Below are 19,858 nucleotides of genomic sequence, written 5' to 3'. Positions count from 1 at the left end.
ATTTGTCTGATTTTAGAGCATTTTCCAACTATTGCTTTCTTCAAGCGATCTCAGTTCTGATTATTTTAATGGAACCACAGGTAAAGATTAGAGTGGCGTCTACTATAACTTTCTAATATTGAGGAGGGCAGAACTCTGCATTTTATGTGGGTTCGCATGTACCAAGAGAGGTCCTAAACCACCAATCCGCATTGGTCTACTCAAGCCAACCCCACGATGAATGGCCAAATTTTGGCACACAAATAAACTTGCAACATCAAATGGCATTTAAGCGCTGCCAGATTGCCTAATAAAAAGCAGACATTTTAAACTGTTAATATACATATGTGTGATGTTGCAAATACACATATCAAAGGGGCGCAGGAATTTGCGACTGTGTGAGCATATAAAACCGGGCGTCGTTGCTTGAGGTCCAATGTAAACGCTCTCGCTGATAGTTAGAATGTATACGCCGAGCATACCAACATCGCACATGTGGGAGTGTGCGTACTTGCAAAACTGTCTGCGTTTGCTTACACACAGCGCAAGTTGCATTTTAATTTAATGGTGCAGTCACATCTTCATACCTATACATATATAATTATACAAATACACATACAAGCAAAGGCAATCTTGCCGCAGACAGTGCAGTCAGCTACAATCACACACACAACCACAAAGCGGTTGAATCTGCAATATATTTTTTTACTTCTTTCTTGCTGTTGTTGCGTTTTTTTCATTTTGTGGCAACAACGGCCAACATATGTGGCAACATAGCGGCAACTTACAATTTTCCACTGAACGTCATTAACATACACATATAAAAATAACACATTTATGGCTAGGAATATGAGTCTGCACATTCACCAACAACAATTACAACAACAATTACAACAACAACAACGTATAAGAGAGTGGCAGTCACCAAACTCATTTCATGCAATGCGACTCGCGCCGAGCCGAGTGTCACACAGCACCATGGCTTATTGTGAGCATAACTTGCAGATCCCAGCAGCTTCTTGCCCCATTTGGCCACTTCAGCGACGAGAGGCAACAAAAATTTACATACGCAATTTCGACATCCACGCTCTTATCCGTCCGTCCGTCCGTCCGTTCGTATCACTGCCGTGGTGGTTGTGCGGCATTGCGTTGCGCGTTGCCGCTGACAAAAAAACGCCAAATGTGATGTAAAAATGCATGATGAAATTACACAACAAAAAGTTGAAAGCAAAAAATATTTAAATTTGAATTTAAAAAGCGATACGCTACGCAACAACAACAAGCAGGCATATACCCGTACATATATTTACATATGTGGCATGCAGTACGTAAGCTCGCGGACATGTTGTTGCAGCTGTGTGTGTGCGTTTATTGTAGATTTGCGCAAAACGGTAGTTGCTTTTGTCAATGAGCGGCAGCCGCACGCTTCGCCCTGCCTTGCCTTACTTGCGCCGGCCATTTCATTTCCACTCTCATGCAACCATAAACTGCACTTCCTTATGCGGCCATAAAAATCAAACACAAATTGCTGGCAGGCAAATTTAATATTGTTGTTGTTACTAAAAAAAGATAAATGCATAACTAAAGAAATATGTAGCAAGGACTTACGGATCTAGCTACCCCGTAAGCCGAAATACGAAAATTTTACACGAAACTGGCACTTCAAATTCAAAAGGAACTTCTTGTGTAGCTTAAGTCTTACATGAAAAGACTTGATGAAATCGGAGCTACTGGCAGAAGCACCAATAAAATGCCAAAAAAATGTGCCGTGACGCGTTTTTTCACTGGCGGACACGATTTCTCATGTTTGGATCATCTGAAACACAAAAGCCCAATTTATTCTTAAGAAGTACGTGAATGGTTATCATCACTATTAGAATAATGAAAAAATGTTGATAAATAAAAAATTAATTAATGTTTTTTTTTTAATTTTTCCTCATGTGTTTTACATAAATTTTGTCATAACATTGTCAATAAATTATTAAAAAATATGAATCTAGTAGGGACGATAGCCCTTCCACTGGTAAAGAAGATTTCTACATTAATTCTAAGAGTATAAGTGAACAGAAAATGTAAAAAAAAAGAATTTAAAAAAGATCCCTACTTACCCTTTAAATACTAATAAGCTTACTTTGAACTGAGAACCGGAAAAAAAAATATCTAGGCAGACCTGCATTGCATTGAAGTCAATTTGACGATTTATATGATTTGATTAACTAACGATACCCATCTTTCAACCTAACCTAACTGAACGCACATGTAGAAATTTAGATCTGAGAGACAGTCATTACCAATATTACAACTTTAAGGGCTATCTCTGAGTCCTCAAAAAAGGTTTGCCATACTTGAGTTTGAATCTAAAAAATAAGGGTGTTAAAACAAATATGTTCAATCTTCTTACTTTGTTGTAGACGGAACTTTTCCCATTGAAAAAGCCAGAACTGCGGAAACGGCTTATAATAGTGCAACGAATCAACAACAGTGACCCCTAACTGAAATGTTGCAAGGCGATACCAAAAATTGTTATTGAAACAAGACCAAGTAAGGAATACTCAGGCCTCACTTTGTATCACGAGTTATTGTTATACTCTCGCAACAAAGTTGTTAAAGAGAGTATTATAGTTTTGTTCACATAACGGTTGTTTGTAAGTCCTAAAACTGAAAGAGTCAGATATAGGGTTATATATACCAAAGTGATCAGAGTGATGAGTAGAGTTGAAATCCGGATGTCTGTCTGTCCGTCCGTCCGGACACAAAATGGCGAAAACCGAAAACCTATAAAGTGTCATAACTAAGCCATAAATAAAGATATTAAAGTTAAATTTGGCACAAATATCGCATTAGGAAGGGGCATATTTGGACGTAATTTTTTTGGAAAAGTGGGCTTGGTCCCGCCCCCTACTAAGTTTTTTGTACATATCTCGGRAACTGCTACAGCTATGTCAACCAAACTCTATAGAGTCGTTTCCTTCAGGCATTTTCATATACAGCTCAAAAATGGAAGAAATCGGATAATAACCACGCCCATCTCCCATACAAAAGTTATGTTGAAAATCACTAAAAGTGTGTTAACCGACTAACAAAAAACGTCAGAAACACTAAACGGAAGAAATCTTAGAAAGAAGCTGCACCCAGGCTTTCTTTAAAAATTGCAAATGGGCGTGGCGTCGCCCACGTATGGACCAAAAACCATATCTCAGGAACTAATCAACCGATTTCAATGAAATTCGGTACATAATAGTTTCTTAACACCCTGATGACATGTACCAAATATGGGTGAAATCGGTTCACAACCACGCCTTCTTCCAATATAACGCTATTTTGAATTCCATCTGATGCCTTCTCTGTATAATATATACATTAGGAACCAATGATGATAGCGGAATAAAACTTTACACAAAAACCCGAACTTAGTCCTTCCTTACTTGTTTTTCTCTAACTTTAAAGTCTCGCAACAGTTTCTATGTATAACCTGTTCGTCATACTTTCTTATAACGATAAATATTCGCTCTTGAAGCGGTTTGTTCAAATGTAGTTATTATTAAAGGAGCATAGAATCTCACAGAATGGGCAGTGGTTTTAGGTTGCAAGAGAGTTATACTTAAAGAAAACTTTTTTTACTTTCATATGACTCAAGTAAGATTCAAGTTCTGTTAAAATTCCGATGGAGTTAGGATGACGAATAAACTTTAGAAACCCAGAGTTCGCAGAGAGCATTAAAAGTAACAGTTAGGAACTATATATGAAAGGGCTAATAATATTATATACTCAAGTTTAATAAACGAAGAATGAACCGCGGTCTTGGTCTATTGTACCCTCTCCTAAATCACAAAGACTTTCCTTGCCCCACTATATTGATAAATTCTAACATACTTCTGGATCCCTATTTGGAAACATGAATCCAAGGCTTTCAACCTGCGCTTGCAGACAGTACTCTAATACAGCGCTCCACATTTTGTACCTTCTATACCCTTCTCTAATTTCTCTGAAGATATCGTTCATCTTTTAAGGCATTCGATTCGTGTCAACCGCAAAATATGCATAAACCACTTTGGTTGACTGGGTGACTCTGCAAATATTTTCACACTCATTCACTTATATACTCATTTCCTCTTAAAAACGTTTGCGCATATATACCGTTATAAAGTCCACACATAGTGTTGAGTGCTAGAGTTCCGCTTCCACTTGAATAAGCTGACAATTCACTCAAGCAAGTAAGTGGGCGAACGAGCGACACTTTCTTGCACGCAAGCCTGTGCGCCTGAATGCATGCAGATCAAAGACGCGCGCACACGCACACATAGGCCATGGACCTTGTCATAGTGTACAGAACACATGTTGATACAGCACTATACCTACAACTTCATAAAATCCATGTATGAATTACAAAATACTTATGTAAAATTCGAAATTTAGCTAAAAGCACACATTTTTGAAAATATGTATACATGCATGTATGTGATTCTGTAAATTATAATTTTACATACAATATACTAAATTTGCTGGCATTTACTGCCAAAAAAGCATCGCAACAGCACTCGAAATTTGTAACGGATTTATTCGGATTCTGCTCGTGAAATTTCATGCAAGCCAACTGACATAAGCGCACGCTTATATTATATTATATAACATTTATATGGATATGTGGCATGTGTGTGCATTTGTTGTTGTAGCATCGACAAAGTGGTGCTTGGATGGCATATTGCGCAATCCAGCTTTGCTCTTATGAATATTTCATATTTTTCATGATTGAACTCTTCAGCAACGCTCGATTACAGTAAATCATACCGATGTGGCTTGTAACGGGTAGTAACATAGCCAATTTAATGATGATACAAACATGCAAGTGCACACAACTACTCATGTAAATAAATGTTTATATATTCCCAAATATATGAACATAGATAGCTTTTCACTTTCATGCTTAGTGTTTGGATATCGAAATGTTGTGCGATTCATTTTGTTATTCCAGGAAATCAGGTGGTAATACGCAGATTAATATGTTCGTTGGTGAGTAATTTCCCGGAATTGCTTTATTTTCGTTTGTTCAGCACAAAAATGTATAACTTTTCCAAAATAAAAAATTAAATACTATTTAAATATTGGATAGAGTCTCATACGTAAAGGTGAACCATTTGCAAAAATATTTTTGTTATTTTTTTTCCAACTACTTTTAATTAATTTCTGTGTAAAATATTATATATATGTATATATACCTCTTTTAATATTATATTGAAATTGGTTGCTGTTTTACTACAAAACTTATATGTTATATGTTGAAGGGAATTGTTGGGTTGTGTAAATTTTATTTAAAAAGAAAAGAGGATTTATTTAGGATTTTTAAATTTCGTTTTAATTTTCGTTGGAAAGGCTTTCGGTGATTCAGTTTTATAAAAAAAAAAACATTCCTATGAAAAACATTTCCATGGAAAGCATTATAACTGCCGACAAGACAAGGGTTTATGAGTTTGACATGCAAACACGTCAACAAAGATCGAATTGGAAGGAGATGAAGGCGATCTCAAAAAGTGTTTGGAGGACTGGAAAAATCGTTGGCATAAACATCTGGTGGGAATTACTTTAAAGGCGACAATATAGATAGATATTGGTGAATAACTAAATATTTTTAGTTTTATTTACAATTTCCAGGTATTTGTTTGTTTTGTCACAATACTTAAAAAAAAAAAAATATTGTTAGAGCCGAAGATATGTAATAAAAATAAGCGTTAATCTCGTTTGCATCAATGCTATAATACCTTCAATAAATTCAAAAGACTCCTTAAAAGAGCTCACATTGGTCAATTCTTATGGAAAAGATATGTCATCAAATGCAAAACCTTTACATGCAAGCTGTTGATTGCGATCGTCTCGTTTTTATGGCTGATATATGATATATTCTTCTTCTTATTTGGTTTGCCACTTTGGATCGATCTGTGCCAAAATACAAAAAACTTCGCGAAATATCTCTTTTCTTTACCAAGCCACGCCAGTAGTATTCATAGGATGCCAGGACTCCCTTAATTCACATGGGTCTCGAGTCAAACGATCTTTTCGCTTAAGCATAATATTCCGCTGCAACGACACTTGGCTTGGGCAGCGCATTCGTTGGATTTTCAAGCGCTTAACTTGTGAAGAACATTTCTCACGAAAGCTCCAGTGTTTTCTCATCTCGTGATCTTTGATCTGTTTGTTAAGGGTTTTCTCCAGGATTTGACATATTGTACCATGCCATACTGATAAGATCCAATCAGTTGGTTTAAGTTTTCCACATAACCTTATTCAAAGAACTTAATAGGCAAGATTACGAGGACTGTTCCCATGATAACTAGCGCAGGCTAGATCTCTTTTTCTGTAAATTGAGAGTACACTCATATGCCAATCATTCATCCAACCAAATCATGCTTAGCATATGGAACAAGTGCTTTTCGCCGCTGTCTTTAAAGGTCTCTCTGTGCATGGATATTTGTTGTAATTCAGCCGCCTTAGAGGTGTTTCCACTTCATCTTGGTCGTATAGCGGGACGACAATTTTGTGTTTCTTCATCTGTTTCAGCAACGGATTTCGCTATTTAACAGTATCGAGCAGTATTCCCTTCAAAATTTGTAGTGTACTATAGAGTACTCATACTCTAGGTGTTTGTTATCAGCTTTCAGTTGCTTTGAACCATTTTTGCCTTAGTTTCTGATAAAATTTTTGGATAAAACATAAATGCTAAAGTGGTATGATATTAGTGATTCTGACAAATGAGCAGCTTTTGGTGCGGATAGGACGTGTAAAAATTTCAAATCGATATCTCACAAGCTGAAGGGCTAGTTCGCACGATCGGACAACAAAGATGGATGATGATAATTTTTATATAATATAAAGTCGGAAGCGGGAAAATAAAAATTTTCCTATTAATGTGCCTCCATCAGAAAAATCATTACCTTCCTTTGTATTCTTCTGCAACATTTTATTTTAAAAATATGAATTACAAAGCCTTTTCGCACTCACCAATCAATTATTAAAGGGAGCGAACCTTCGGTTGATCCTTTTCAGTGCCAAAATCTGCAATTAAAATCAAATATGTGATTACTTTTTGTTGCTATTAATTTTGCTTTTATTTTCGAGTTTTCTATTTTTGTAGGGACAATGAAAAAGTGATTCATTAGAATATTTAATGTTATGCTAAGAATGCAAATTTCCATTAAGGCAACCACTTGGGAGAGTTTATGCCGCAGAGTGCTCAGGCAGCTAGTCGCACTTAAGGATTGTCAGCACTCATAAATTAAATACTATTCGCAATGAGTCAAATCTTAACCAACAATTCGAAGCCATTCATTTTCCAAAGTAACCGAAGCGGCTCTGCTCCCCTACCCAACACGCAGCGAGAGATTTGTGCGCGTCGAAATGCGAGTAGCATTTGTACAATTGAAGTGCTGGAATTTATTTAATGCTGTCATTTGCATCTTTTCCTTCGCATTTATGAATTCACAACGATGGCAACAACAACGAAAAGAACAATAACAACTATTATTCAACATAACACAATTGCAAAATCAACACAAGAAAAGCGGCTGGAGGCGGTGAAAAGAGAGTGCTGCATAAAAAAGAATGAGCAGTGGAGGGGGGAAGTAAGAAAAGCGCAAAAATACGCAAAAACTCCCGTTAGTTATTTTGCACGCTGTCAATCGCTCAGTGCCAGCCAAATTCCCACACAGACACAAACACACTTACATAAAGCATATTCGAGGCATTGGAATTCATGATGGGGATATCGCAAAATCAAATTCAAATTCAATGCACAATGCCGAATGCCACTGAAGTGGTGTGATGGCATTGAGCAGGCGAAGCAAGGGTTATAAACAGGCAAAACCTTCTTGAAGATACCACACTGTCTACCATCAATAGGTTTGTATGGAGCAAGGAGCGCACAGCTCGAGTTAAATTTAGCGCAATAATGAGAATGAGAAGAATTTGCATGCAGTGTCGGTGCCGAACATTTTCCCAACTACACAGCGTACATTCCTCCTCTTACGCCAACTTGCTTCACCAACGGTTGAGATGTCTTAATGCATTCATATTCCCGAGCCGAGGCCGATAGCCGAGGAAATGAAAAGGAAGAAACGAAAACAAAAAAAAATACATCAAACTATCCAGCGAAAGGACAGTAAAGGCAAAGTGTGAAAAAATGTCTTATCCAAAAAATTTAAGATTCATATCCTGAAGCGCCCTCAGTGTCGGAAATACTGCGAGTGAATTCCCTAAGGGTAGGCTGTATGGGCGCAGGGTGCATTTCGTTGCATTTGGCGGGCAGCAAGTTGGGATGCTCTTTGCTGCTGAAGTGTCGTAATTGCTGTGTGGGTGTGTGTGTGTCTGTTTGCAAGTGTTCAAAAAGGTTAAGGTCTCACCTTTTGGTCTCATCAAAAGGGCTTTTCGCCATGTGCATTGAATTTCAAAAAAGAACCTAAAGCATTCAAGTGACACAAATAATTTATTTTGCTACCTGGAAGTTCCACCTAAATGAATAAAGAAAGGGTTCGGAAAAAATTAAAAGTGGAAATAAATCACTTTCGCAGCGCCGCCTTTGCGTTTGAAGTAAAATTAGCTTTACCCAGTGCTTAACGGTGTAAAGGCACTTAGGAACCCAAAATAATGTGGAAGATAAAACAATTGATTTTATCAACTTCCTGCTCAATCGCTGTTTTAACAGAATGTATATGAGACTCACTGAAGGAATTATGATCACTGATTAGCGAGCTCTTAGCTCATGATCATGGAATTTGGAGAGTATGATGAGCGTATATCAGACTTTCATTTAGGGTCCTTTTTGTACCAAAAATTGGTTAGGTAAGCTTTTTATTTATTCTTTTCCAGTATGTAATATACATAGCCATAAATCATCGGAATAAATTTTAATCCACAACTGAATAAAATATCTCCATACTCTGTTCTCTTAAGCTTGGCTCCAACTTCCACAATTTCGACAAAAATTTCGATCGAATGAGACTGAGACGGTATTGAGCTGACAGCTGAATAATTTCTTTCTCTGAAAGAGTGTGGGAATGTAGGTAACTCATGACTCTACAACACATTAACATTTCGAAAAAGGTCGTGAAAATTTTTTCTACTGTTTTTTTTGAACTCAATAAAATTTTTGAAAAATTAAGAAACCCTCTTAAAGGTTACATGGGCTTCCTCGGGTAAAATACTGTTTCTTTCTACGTGTTAAGAACATCTACTATTAACAAAGAAATTCTGAAATTTTTGGAAAAAAATATCTTAAACTCAGCAAACTTAGGAAAGCAGATTCAGCCACGTCTCCTTACAAAATCATCTAAAGTGAAAAAATACGTGTTTTTGTTAAAACCTTAATTTAGAACTTAGACGAAGGACAAAAACCCTAAATTATATTTTTGGCAGACATTTTTACAAAAAAAAAAAAAAAAATTAAATTTCAGTGAAAATTTCGTGAATTTTTCTTTCAAATAGTTGAAATCGAAAAAAAATCCTCCTTGAAGCAAAATGTACCTCTGCTAAATACGAAATGTGCGTTGGGAACAAAAAAGAGTTGAGCGAAGTCCGACCAAAAATATTTATTGCCCCCACTGCGAGTTCAAGCGCAGTTCTTTTGCATAAGTTGCTGCTTGGATGGCAAAATATCCTCTTGATAAAAGAAAAAATAAATAAATTCAAGTCTCGGCATATAAATATTATAAATTCTTAACTTATCAATTTTTTTTTACATTTTTTTTATTATTTTGTTTCGCAGGCGTTGCGTGCAAATGAGGTTGGAGTGTCACCGCGCTAATATTATAACTTTAAACCGTAGCATAGAAAAAATAATAAAAACCATTTCAAAATTATTCGCAGCGTTAACGTTGTATGCTAGAAATGGTGAGGGCATTGTTGTGACCCCTAAAAAGTACTTAACGCGTTAATAAGCAAATGCAATTCCTCACACCACATCAACGACGAAAGAAATAGCATAAAATCTGATAACGCAGCATTAACACACCAGTGTACAGCAGGAAAAGGTATTTAAAAGAAAAATAAATATAATAAAAATTGTTAGTGGAAAGATATTTTGCGCGCGGTCAACGTCAAATCATTCGCTGCGCGCAACAAAATTTGAATAAAAATGGAATTACGTAAGGCGCCGCAATGTGATTTTGTTGCAAACACATTCCCGCTCCTTGCCACAATTTCAATTTCGCTGCTGCTATTGTCAGCCGAGATGCGGAGCCCATTCCCGCTTTGGGTGTCCGCGTGTTTATGGGCGCTCGCTCGCGCGTTGGCTATAAAAATTGACGAACTGTGAAAGCTGCAAGCGTCGCAACGCAGCAGTTGACACACCGCGCACTCAACCAACCAAACGCATAGAGCTCGCTCTCTACAGCGCCAAAAGACGCTCGCATGCTAGGCGTGCCGGTGTGTGGCAACTCCGTAACAGGTCCTTGCAAGTGTAAATTTGTTGCACGTCACTCGTGTCAGCTATATTTTAATTGAATTGCTCGTTTGCGTCGTCGGTCGTTCGCGCGCTCGCTCGTTGCTTCGTCGACGGTTTGTTTGTTCGTCGCGCTTTGCTGATTAGGAGGTGCGAATTTATGCTCTATTCCTTTGGCACTCGTCAATGTTTTTTTCCACCTCCTGTTTGCTTTCGTTCGCTTTATCTTTGAGCAACCACTTCGCTGTTTTCTCACTCAGCGTCACTTACTTTCTTAGGCAATTTGCCCAACATCAGCATTTTAATGATGCGTTTTATTGTAATTGCAACATTTTCCACCACGTCACGCCACAAATGCCGACGTGCAGCTACAGCAATAGAAATAGGTAAGCCGGCAAAAAGCAGAGCTTCAATAATTGTAGGTGACACATAGTGACTTAGCGATTTATTACGCTCCATAAATTGTGCGCTCTACGAATGGCAATCGCAATTTTATGCTCATTCACAACAATACTCGTAACAACTTTAAGATGTTTCGAAATATGAGCAGGAGCCATCGCAGGTGAGGAACGCTCTTAACTTTTATATCGCTCGAGGAAGTAGTAACATATTTTACTTGTTTGCCACGAATTATGGATTTCGGTAAGTAGTATTAAAGTTTTTAACGTGTTCTTGAACTTACGTCGTAAACGTATGAAGAATGCTCGATATGTAGTATGACAGTTATACGCAGAATATGTTTGGCGGGATGAATTGGAATGCAGAAACATTTTATGTATGTTGCAAGCAGATATGGAAATATGTTATCGCAATTTGAAACTACTCGTTTTTGACGATAGATTAGGAAGATATTGATCTGATGTATTGACCCTTTCACCCAGCCGATTTCCATAATGGACCCCACTGTAATAAATAGCAAGTCCAAAAATATTGTTACAAACGAAAACTCGCGBCAACTCACCTTGGCTTTTCGAATGAAGAAAGGACGTATCGTATAAAAGACTGGCGAAACRTATATGCGCACGGATCGTAYSAAAAAGAGRCTTGGGCGCCGTCCGCCASTCCCTTTTGTTGATTGTGTTTGGTGTCCTCGTGTGTGGTGTGAAAGGTGTGGTGTAGATGATGATGCGTTGAGTTGTTGTGTGTAGTGTGAAAAGATGATGTGTTGAGTGTGGTAGGTGTAGTGTGGGATGAAAGGATGATGTGTAGAGTATGGTGTGTATGTGTGGGGTGTAGGAATTTATATTACGAGGGGGGTCAGGTGCTCATTTAGCCACTGATTGACTTCACGGTATCTAGGCTAGAAGAAGTACTTGGTTCATACTATATTGGCGGGCTTATGACCAACAAGAGCAATCACAATGGAAAAGTTATAAGTTATCCCGATATTAAGTCCACACATTGGTTGTGTATCATGTTCGGTAAAAAAGTAAATTAAAAATATTTTTAACAATGTTGTCTGTCTTTAGCAGGACAGTTTACATAGAATCCCGAATGTTATGGGAATGGTTATCATCATTCGAAATTATATTTCAGGTCTTCTTTGATAGACTGGGTGAAGATAGGTGAAATTCTTTGTGATCCCCGAACCCACCATGAACCTTGTAGTAGTGCCTCTGCTAGGGCTGCCGATTTCAGCTGGCTTTTTAGCCCTACCAGTTGGCAGGATTCTGCTGATTGGCCTACCATCTCTAGGGGGTAGCCACCATTTTAAAAATAATTTTTTTGTTCCCTTTCCTGGAGGTTATTTTCGTCTCATCCGGGACCCTGTCCGATTTTAAGATCAGAAGAAAATAAGATTTCCACCCTTACTCGTTTCGGGTTTTTGTTTTCTAATTCATATCTATTTTAACCTCACTTAGAACTGCTACTCATAACTCGGAATGTAGTCCCATATAGTAGACCCAACCTTTTCTCTATTACTCCCACAAAGAAGGAGACCTATCAAACTTAACCCACCATATCAATTTCAATGTTGAGCTGTTTAGTCGAATGTGACTTCTTATGACTCCGGCTTCGAGACCAAGCCAGATTTCAAAGGAACAGAAGCGGTTCCAGCTATAGACCGGCCAGCCATTTCTGCAGGTTATCACTTGCACATACGCAGGTTAATGAATACTTGGACTACCAGCAAAAAGATTCAAAAGTTTCTTTCCTGGTCCAGGGCCGGTAGGTGTTCACACAAGCCGTGGTTAGTTAGCACAGCGCTGAGACTACATACCTTACATCTCCTAACTTCGTTCATAACTTTTTAAGGATTTTAGAGAGGTTAATTATCTGGCTCTTGAGTCTAAAAAGTTGCAAAAACACCGCCAAACCTTATTTGCAAAAAAGAACAAATTATTGTCTAATTTAAGAAAAAATAGCGTATATTCAATATCTGTAACTAGCAGAGGACGTTTTAGAAATCTCTTAATTTTTTTGATCTAAAGTTGCCGCCTAAAAAAAACGAGAATCGGCAGTATTAAATAATGTTTGACAGATAAAAAATTATTGGAATGATCTGTTGAAAAGCGTTAGCGGTGACTTTATATCGCACTTCCAATGAAATGGGGTTATCAGCATAATATGTATATGGTATTACTCCTTTGCTAATGGAAAAGGGGTACGTTAAAATTCTTCCGTATATTCGAATTCATTTGTACTTACTGTAGCGCATCTCACCATCTGAGCATTGGTGCCACCCTCACTAAAATGAAACTTCATTGTCGCCGTAATGTCAAGTCGTTCAAAATTCTGACGTAGAACTCTGACGCAGCAATAAGCTCTGCTCTGCGTCACTTTTCTAACCACACTTTTCCATTTTCCACCTGCATTTCTACATTTTAACTTCAAAATATTGTATATATATAGTAATATATAAAAAATCACCGCAAATCACGTGTATCGCTTGACATCTGTCAGTTTGAGGAGAACGGCTTACAACAAATGCAACTAACTTAATACCGCAACCACGCACACACACACACACAGAAATTGAATCCAATTTAACTTTATGAAATTCACTTGATTCCACTTTCTTGCCCGTCGCACTTGCCACTTTAGCAAGTCCTTTGAATGCATGCAACACATACATACATCGGTGCTAAGTCATAGCTTGCAACAGCCAACCCATGCGAAAGTTGAACGATTCAACTAACTTTATACGCACAACAAACCGTCACATATAAACCTGCATACATATACACATACACGCATGTTGAAAGCACATATATTTTTATATTTGAAAAGGGCCGCACGTCACGTCTTTCGTAATATTGCGCGCACATGTCACAACGTTGTAGTGGCGATAAAATGCCACTAAGTAATACAACTACGACAAAAACAACAACACCACATCCACAACAATAACACTAAATGTGTTTCCAACGAGCTGTCATATCGGTGGATTTCATTAGGGATGATGTGCGATGCGACGCGTTGCACTGTCATGCGTTGTGTTGCAATACCGTTCTAACCGTGTGTGGCAAATGTATTGCCGCTATATGCGTTCACTGCGACGATTTTATCGCTTACTTCGTTGCCGGAAACCAGCACAAGTGGCAACCATCAACTGCGACAAGCCACTTTCACTGTTGCAACACCTGCATTGTATGTGCTAAAGTGTTGCACAGCCAAGCAGCAACCGTTAGTTGTGTGCCACATGAGGTAGTGAAAGTTATTGCAACAAAATTCTGCTTGCGATCGCATGCCAAGCAAGTTGCAAGTATATGTGCGTTGTTGTTGTAATTTTGTGAAGCTGCAGGAAGTTGCAATCAACATAGGTTACGAGTATATTTTCTACACGGTTTTTTTTTTTTTTTTKTTTTTTTTTGCTACTTTGGTGCAGGTAATCAAGCATAAGCGCCGCATGTGGCAAGTAGACGCAGCAAACCACAAATCGACCGCAATTTATGTACACTTATTTTCGGCGGAGTGTGTGTGTGCTGGTGGCAGGTGAAATGATAAATTGAGTGTGCAACGAGTTTGTGCAAAGAGAAAGCATGTTTAGTGCGACCACCATAGCTTGCCACAAATTGTTGTAAGTGCAACGCAAATGTTAAGGAACAGCATAAACTCAAGCAGCAATCTGCGAAAGCGAAGTCGTGGCACAGCAAAGAAAATATGGCAAGGAAATGCAGACAGTGGCAAGATGTAGAAGAAGGGAAGCAGCAGCAGCCGCAAGCACAGCAGCGGAGCGTCTTACTCATATTTATGCTTGATTTGTTTGGGTATTTGTATGCAAATGTGGCAACTTTAAATAAGCCAAGTGGTGTATGTGGCAAGCTGTATATTATAAGCGCGTCGCTGGGGCGCAAACGTTTACTGCAAGTATATGTGTAAATTGGTATAGTGCGTGGCAAGTATGCGCCCTTTCTTGATAGTTTTTCTATATTCCAGTCGGTTTTTTGCTTTATTTTTACAGCCAAATTTATTTGCGCATATTTTGTGGCAAGGTTGCAACATATGCAACGCTCCAAGCCTGTAATCTGCCGTAAATTTCGCAACGTGCCACATGCAGTAAAAGTGGCAGCCAAAGCGTGAATACGCGCCATGGAAGGCAGGGCGAGAGGGGGTGCGAGCAGCGACTTAAACACATTTTAAATATAACTTGTTGTTGTTGTTTTTGTAGTACTGTCACTACAGCAATTCACTGCTGCTTGCTGTCTTATATTGATGATATTTATTGCGCCATTGTTGCCACACATAAAACAAGTCGCTGCAGCGACTTTGGTGAACCTCGCCTTGTTAATGTTGTTATTGTTATAGTTGCGTATTTTATTTTCTCCTTCGTTTTTGTTTATTGATGCATTCACTCGCTTGCCACACCGCATCCATATTAATTTATTGCACGTTGCACGTTCCGCGTTCGTGCGTTTATTACCAGAGCGAATAGTTTGTGGTTGGCAATGCGGTCTGCGTAACGCCAATCGATATGCTTAGCTGCAGCGCGTAGCTCACACAAGCTTACAACTTACCTTCAATTCATAGCGCTTGCTTTCTTTTGGCGCAAAATTACTTCTTGTTGCTTTCATTAAAACTGCTGTTGTGTTGTAGTTGTTGTTGGGGGGTTTTTATTGTGTGCTGCCCGTGCCATCGGATATCGAATTACGCCATCGTGGCGTCACCACTCCGTGCACTTGACGCTGCACGAACGAATTATTGCTTACCATGCACTTTGAGCTTTAAAGCTACGTCACGCGCGCGCTCTCTCTCTCTCCAGCGTATGCTGTACAAATCTTCGTCTATCATTATTGTTTGGTCGCGTTTTTTTTTTTTTTTTTTTTTTTTTTTTTTTTTTTTTTTTTTTTTTTTTTTTTTTTTTTTTTTTTTCTTTTTTTTTTTTTTTTTTTTTTTTTTTGGACTTCCTTCTGCTGACCCAAATTTTTGCCAAATTGGATAAATTTTTCGCATACTCGTTTGTCCTTTGCGTGGCGCGCCATTGTTGCCTGCATGCTAGCAGTGCATGGTCCGTTATCTCTGGCATCTGTGAGTGCAAAGCCGGACAGTGGCCGAGAATGATTTGTTCGTGTCTTAAAAATATGTATACCACATAACATATTCTCTTCTTGTCAGTAGGTGTTGAGTTGCTCTATCACTCCTGGATCACTTCATATAATTTTAAGTAGTGCAGTGTAGTGACACTACATTAGTGACATTTTTCTTTTCTCTGCTTCATCTTCTTTTGCACTACAATTATGGGTCGGTCTGGGTCGAGAAGACAAAACTTCTCCAGTTGCTCTATCCTTTGCGTGGTCAGGCCAGTTGTACATCCCTATCGTCAGTGATCTCTATGCACTTACTTCTTCTGCTGTTCACACATGCAGTCTCAAATAAATGCAGCATTGGTTTTCTATGCGTTTAACTATATCCAAGCTGCTATAGTTCAATATTCTTCCGCACTTATTGCTCATATAACGGCTCCAAATGTCTTACGTAGAAAAGTTCTATCGCATGCTGCTAGTTATTCCCGTCTCCCTTTAATATCGTCCATGTTTCTGTGCCGAATAGAAAGAGAGGAATCCTTAGAGACTTATACATACAGCTTGATTATTGGTCGCTGAGAGAGATATCTGCTTCTCAATTACCGACCAATGCCATTAAGTCAGTGGGTGCTGACAAGAGTTATACCGTACTTGTTCACTAGGCATAAATTTTTGGTGGTATTTATGATTGTTCCACGATAGAAAAAGTCCTTCTTTTTTCAAATTTGGAGCTGCCCACAGTGCATTGACTTAGTTTCCAAGGATCCGAAAGGATTTTGTGTGTGGCTTCCAGGTACTTTGTCTTGCTCTCGCACCCCACAACACTAACCTCTTTTTCTGCCATTTCTAGGAAAAATCTGTTCTGACTTCGCAGTGTACTTTTAGAATAGATCTCATCACTTTGGTTCAGATAACCGGCGCATATCTTAAGCTACGTTTGGTATCGAACGGCTCATTTAACTTACCATTACTTAAACGTAATTAGGGTAATAGTATCAGACTTAAAAAGGAAACACATCACTTGGTTAAATTCTCCTTTCAAAGCGACGTGTAAAAATTTATGAGAGCAGTTTCTGATTTTTGAACCTCAGTAGATCAAATTATGTGTAAATTTGTAGATTCAATGCTTATATTTGGAGAAAGTAACTACTGGGAGCTCTCGGAACGCCACCAGTTAAGTAATATCCGACAATTTTCATTCTTCATATTTGTTATCAAAAACTTATATCCATGTAAGATTTTGTTCCATTTGACGATGAATGATCCACCCAGAGCCCAAACTAAGATCTGGTTAACTGTAAAAAGTTGACTTTTAGTACTTTGATAAATATAACTGGAATTGGGTTTAATCGAACCTAAATCGGCCATGGAATTAAATAGGTTGTCAAATGAAAGTTCTTGCAATTATAAAGACCTTGACAAGCATTCATGATTTTTCACTAGCAGTGCGTTCTTTCCCACAAATTGTTATGAATTACTTTTTATTATTATTCTGTGTAACTCGAGTATTAACAAGATTGCCGCTAATTGGAAATATGGCTCTAGAATGGATCCAATCCATTTAGGGTTATAGTGAATCAACTTTGTCATCATAACCCTAAATGTAGGCAACAACTTTTTATAAATTTTGGTACTTCCAAAAAGAAGAATTCCGATCATTCGCTCACTCTTGCGCCACGGTGCATGAAGGTCGTTGCAATTCACACAATTGTTAGCCAGTTTGCTTCTCGCTTCTTTTTTGTTGAACACATTTTTTTAAATGCTGTTACTGATTTGTCACTTTTGTTGCTATTGTAGTCAGTGTCTGATTGTAGTCACTATTTTCATTGCAGCACAATCCTTTGCTGTATTTTATTTATTGCCACATTCTCCGTAATTTTTCCACGAATCAGCTAAATATTTTATTTTATTATCTCCTCTCGCTTCATCTCTCTCTCTCTCCCTCTTTCTCTCTCATTCCTCCTCAATACACGCTGAACTCGAGACTTGCTATTTCATTGTTGTGTTTTTGTTGCAACTTCTATGGTCGATGTTCCGCTTGATGCTTCCGCCGCGCACACCCGCTTTGCCACTTTTGTGGTTTTTGTGCTTGCCATAAAGGATATGAGTTGTCACTTTCAAAGCGTCAACTTTCAGTTTTGACCCGCCCCAACAGCGCCACCATGGCCATTTGCCTACTGTTGCCACACTTTTTGGTTTGTCACTGAAATTGAATCGCATTTCTCAAAAGCACAACCACAAAATAATAATAATGGCTAAAAATAGATAACCAAAAAAGAAATTTGCGATCGCCATCTATTTGCGTATATATGTTGCGATGACCTGACTAAACAACACCACACAATAGGCGGAAGCTGTAGAGATTGCAAAAAGTCACGAGAAGCCACACAAAGCCGCACAGCCCCCACTTGCACCATATTTCAAAATTCCATTTCCCTATTTTCATTTCATTATGCTCTTGGCTATTTGTTGGCCATGGAAAAAGAGCTAACCAACGAGTCAATTGGCGAGGTAGGCAACATCGCCAACCAGCTGGCGGCGCTACACAACTCCACCTGTACTGCACAGCAGCGCTTCACTTCGCAATCTGTATTTATCCTCCTGTCCTCTACATACTAATAACCCTGCCATTTTTAACCAGCTAACGAGTTGAGCAACTTTTCCGCTTTGCAGCCCTCAATACGGTTACACTCGCGCCACACGCTTTAACTCTTAGCTGTAGCTAAGTATATTCACATAGCGCTAAGCGGAAAGAGCATTTCATCAGCGTAGTCAGACTCGCAGTCGGCATCCGAGTCAGTGGCGGTGTCACTGTTGGAGTTGTGTCGCCCTAAGCGTTTTAATCATGATTTACGTGTCGCGACAGGCGGTAAATATAAATGGAATTTTTAAATGTAATCTGATTTAATTATACACCCCATCCATGCATTCGCTTTCTACTCAAAGTTCGGTTAGATGTAGAATGTCGCAAAGTTGTGTATTTTCTTGCTGCAGAACTGTTGCCCTTGTCATGTACTATAGGCGTACACAATTTGTAATCTGAGACAACACGTTAGACCAGTGTAAGCCTGACTTTGTTATGGACGGTAATGATTTCAAAGAATTGGTGGTTCTAATGAGTTCAAAACATTTTGCAATCAAGACTTTGGACTCGAACCAAATCAATACTTCTTTTAGTAACTCTTTTTTAACCTACTTCGGAAATGTGCATATGTACCGACTTCGTGGTTTACAATCAGTTAGGACGTAAGTGAAGGTTTGGCTAAATTTTGTACTTTCCATATTACCGAAATTTTTTTTATATGGCACTTGTTGGTCGAATAGAAGCACGTACGCGGTGTCTATGCCAAGAAAAAAGAGAAGAAGAAGTTGGTTAAAGTCGTCGCTAAGTCCATACGAGTTTTAGAACATAGAATGATAGCATTTCTTACGGGTCTTCTAAAAAACGGTTGCTTCAAATAACGAAAATGGAACATTTATTATTATTAAGCATTTCGAAAATCGGTTCAGCTAAACGAAGAAACAAATTGGTGATTCCAAGTATAACCAGGTAGTTCTTCACCTGGTCTTTCAAACTTAGTAGATTTCTTCGTATTTCTTTGCTTTCTCCGGGGGGTACTGAGTCGAATACTCTCAGAGCTCAGAGCATTGCCTTAGGGAAAACTCGATGTCAAATTTCTTGAAGATGTCTCATATTTTATTCGATGAACGAGCTCAGTCAATTTATTCATCTTTGTTCCGCAGTCCCAGTTCCTCCGTACTTGAGATATCGATCTGAAATTTTAGCCTTTGCGCCCGAAACAAGCATTTGTCGCATATTGGATCACTAGCGAACAGTTGTCATATAAACTGAAAAGTCTGAATCAAGGTTTTGTAAGGAAAGATTTTTCATATGACGAGGTCATAGAAAATTAGAAAAAAATTTAAGAAAGTGTTTTGGAAATTAGCGAAGGTATACAATAGGTTAGGTTGGGTTAATCTGGTAGGC

The 19,858-nt window shown here is 38.4% G+C and overlaps 1 protein-coding gene across 1 annotated transcript in view; it reads right to left on the bottom strand.

Moving 5' to 3' along the window:
* The window catches only part of LOC108965654, a 336,480-nt gene that overhangs the window by 174,405 nt on the left and 142,217 nt on the right, over positions 1 to 19,858 (bottom strand). Inside the window, exon 4 of the mRNA XM_018928203.1 lies at positions 6,973 to 7,026. The gene's annotated coding sequence lies outside the window, so the exon portion shown is untranslated. The remainder of the gene's footprint in view (positions 1 to 6,972; positions 7,027 to 19,858) is intronic.

Source organism: Bactrocera latifrons, unplaced genomic scaffold (assembly GCF_001853355.1).
Source record: "Bactrocera latifrons isolate USDA-ARS-PBARC rearing strain unplaced genomic scaffold, ASM185335v1 scaffold_144, whole genome shotgun sequence".
NCBI classification, from domain to species: domain Eukaryota; kingdom Metazoa; phylum Arthropoda; class Insecta; order Diptera; family Tephritidae; genus Bactrocera; species Bactrocera latifrons.
Note: the sequence above shows the minus strand (reverse complement) of the source record. Positions and strands in the feature narration are given on the sequence as shown.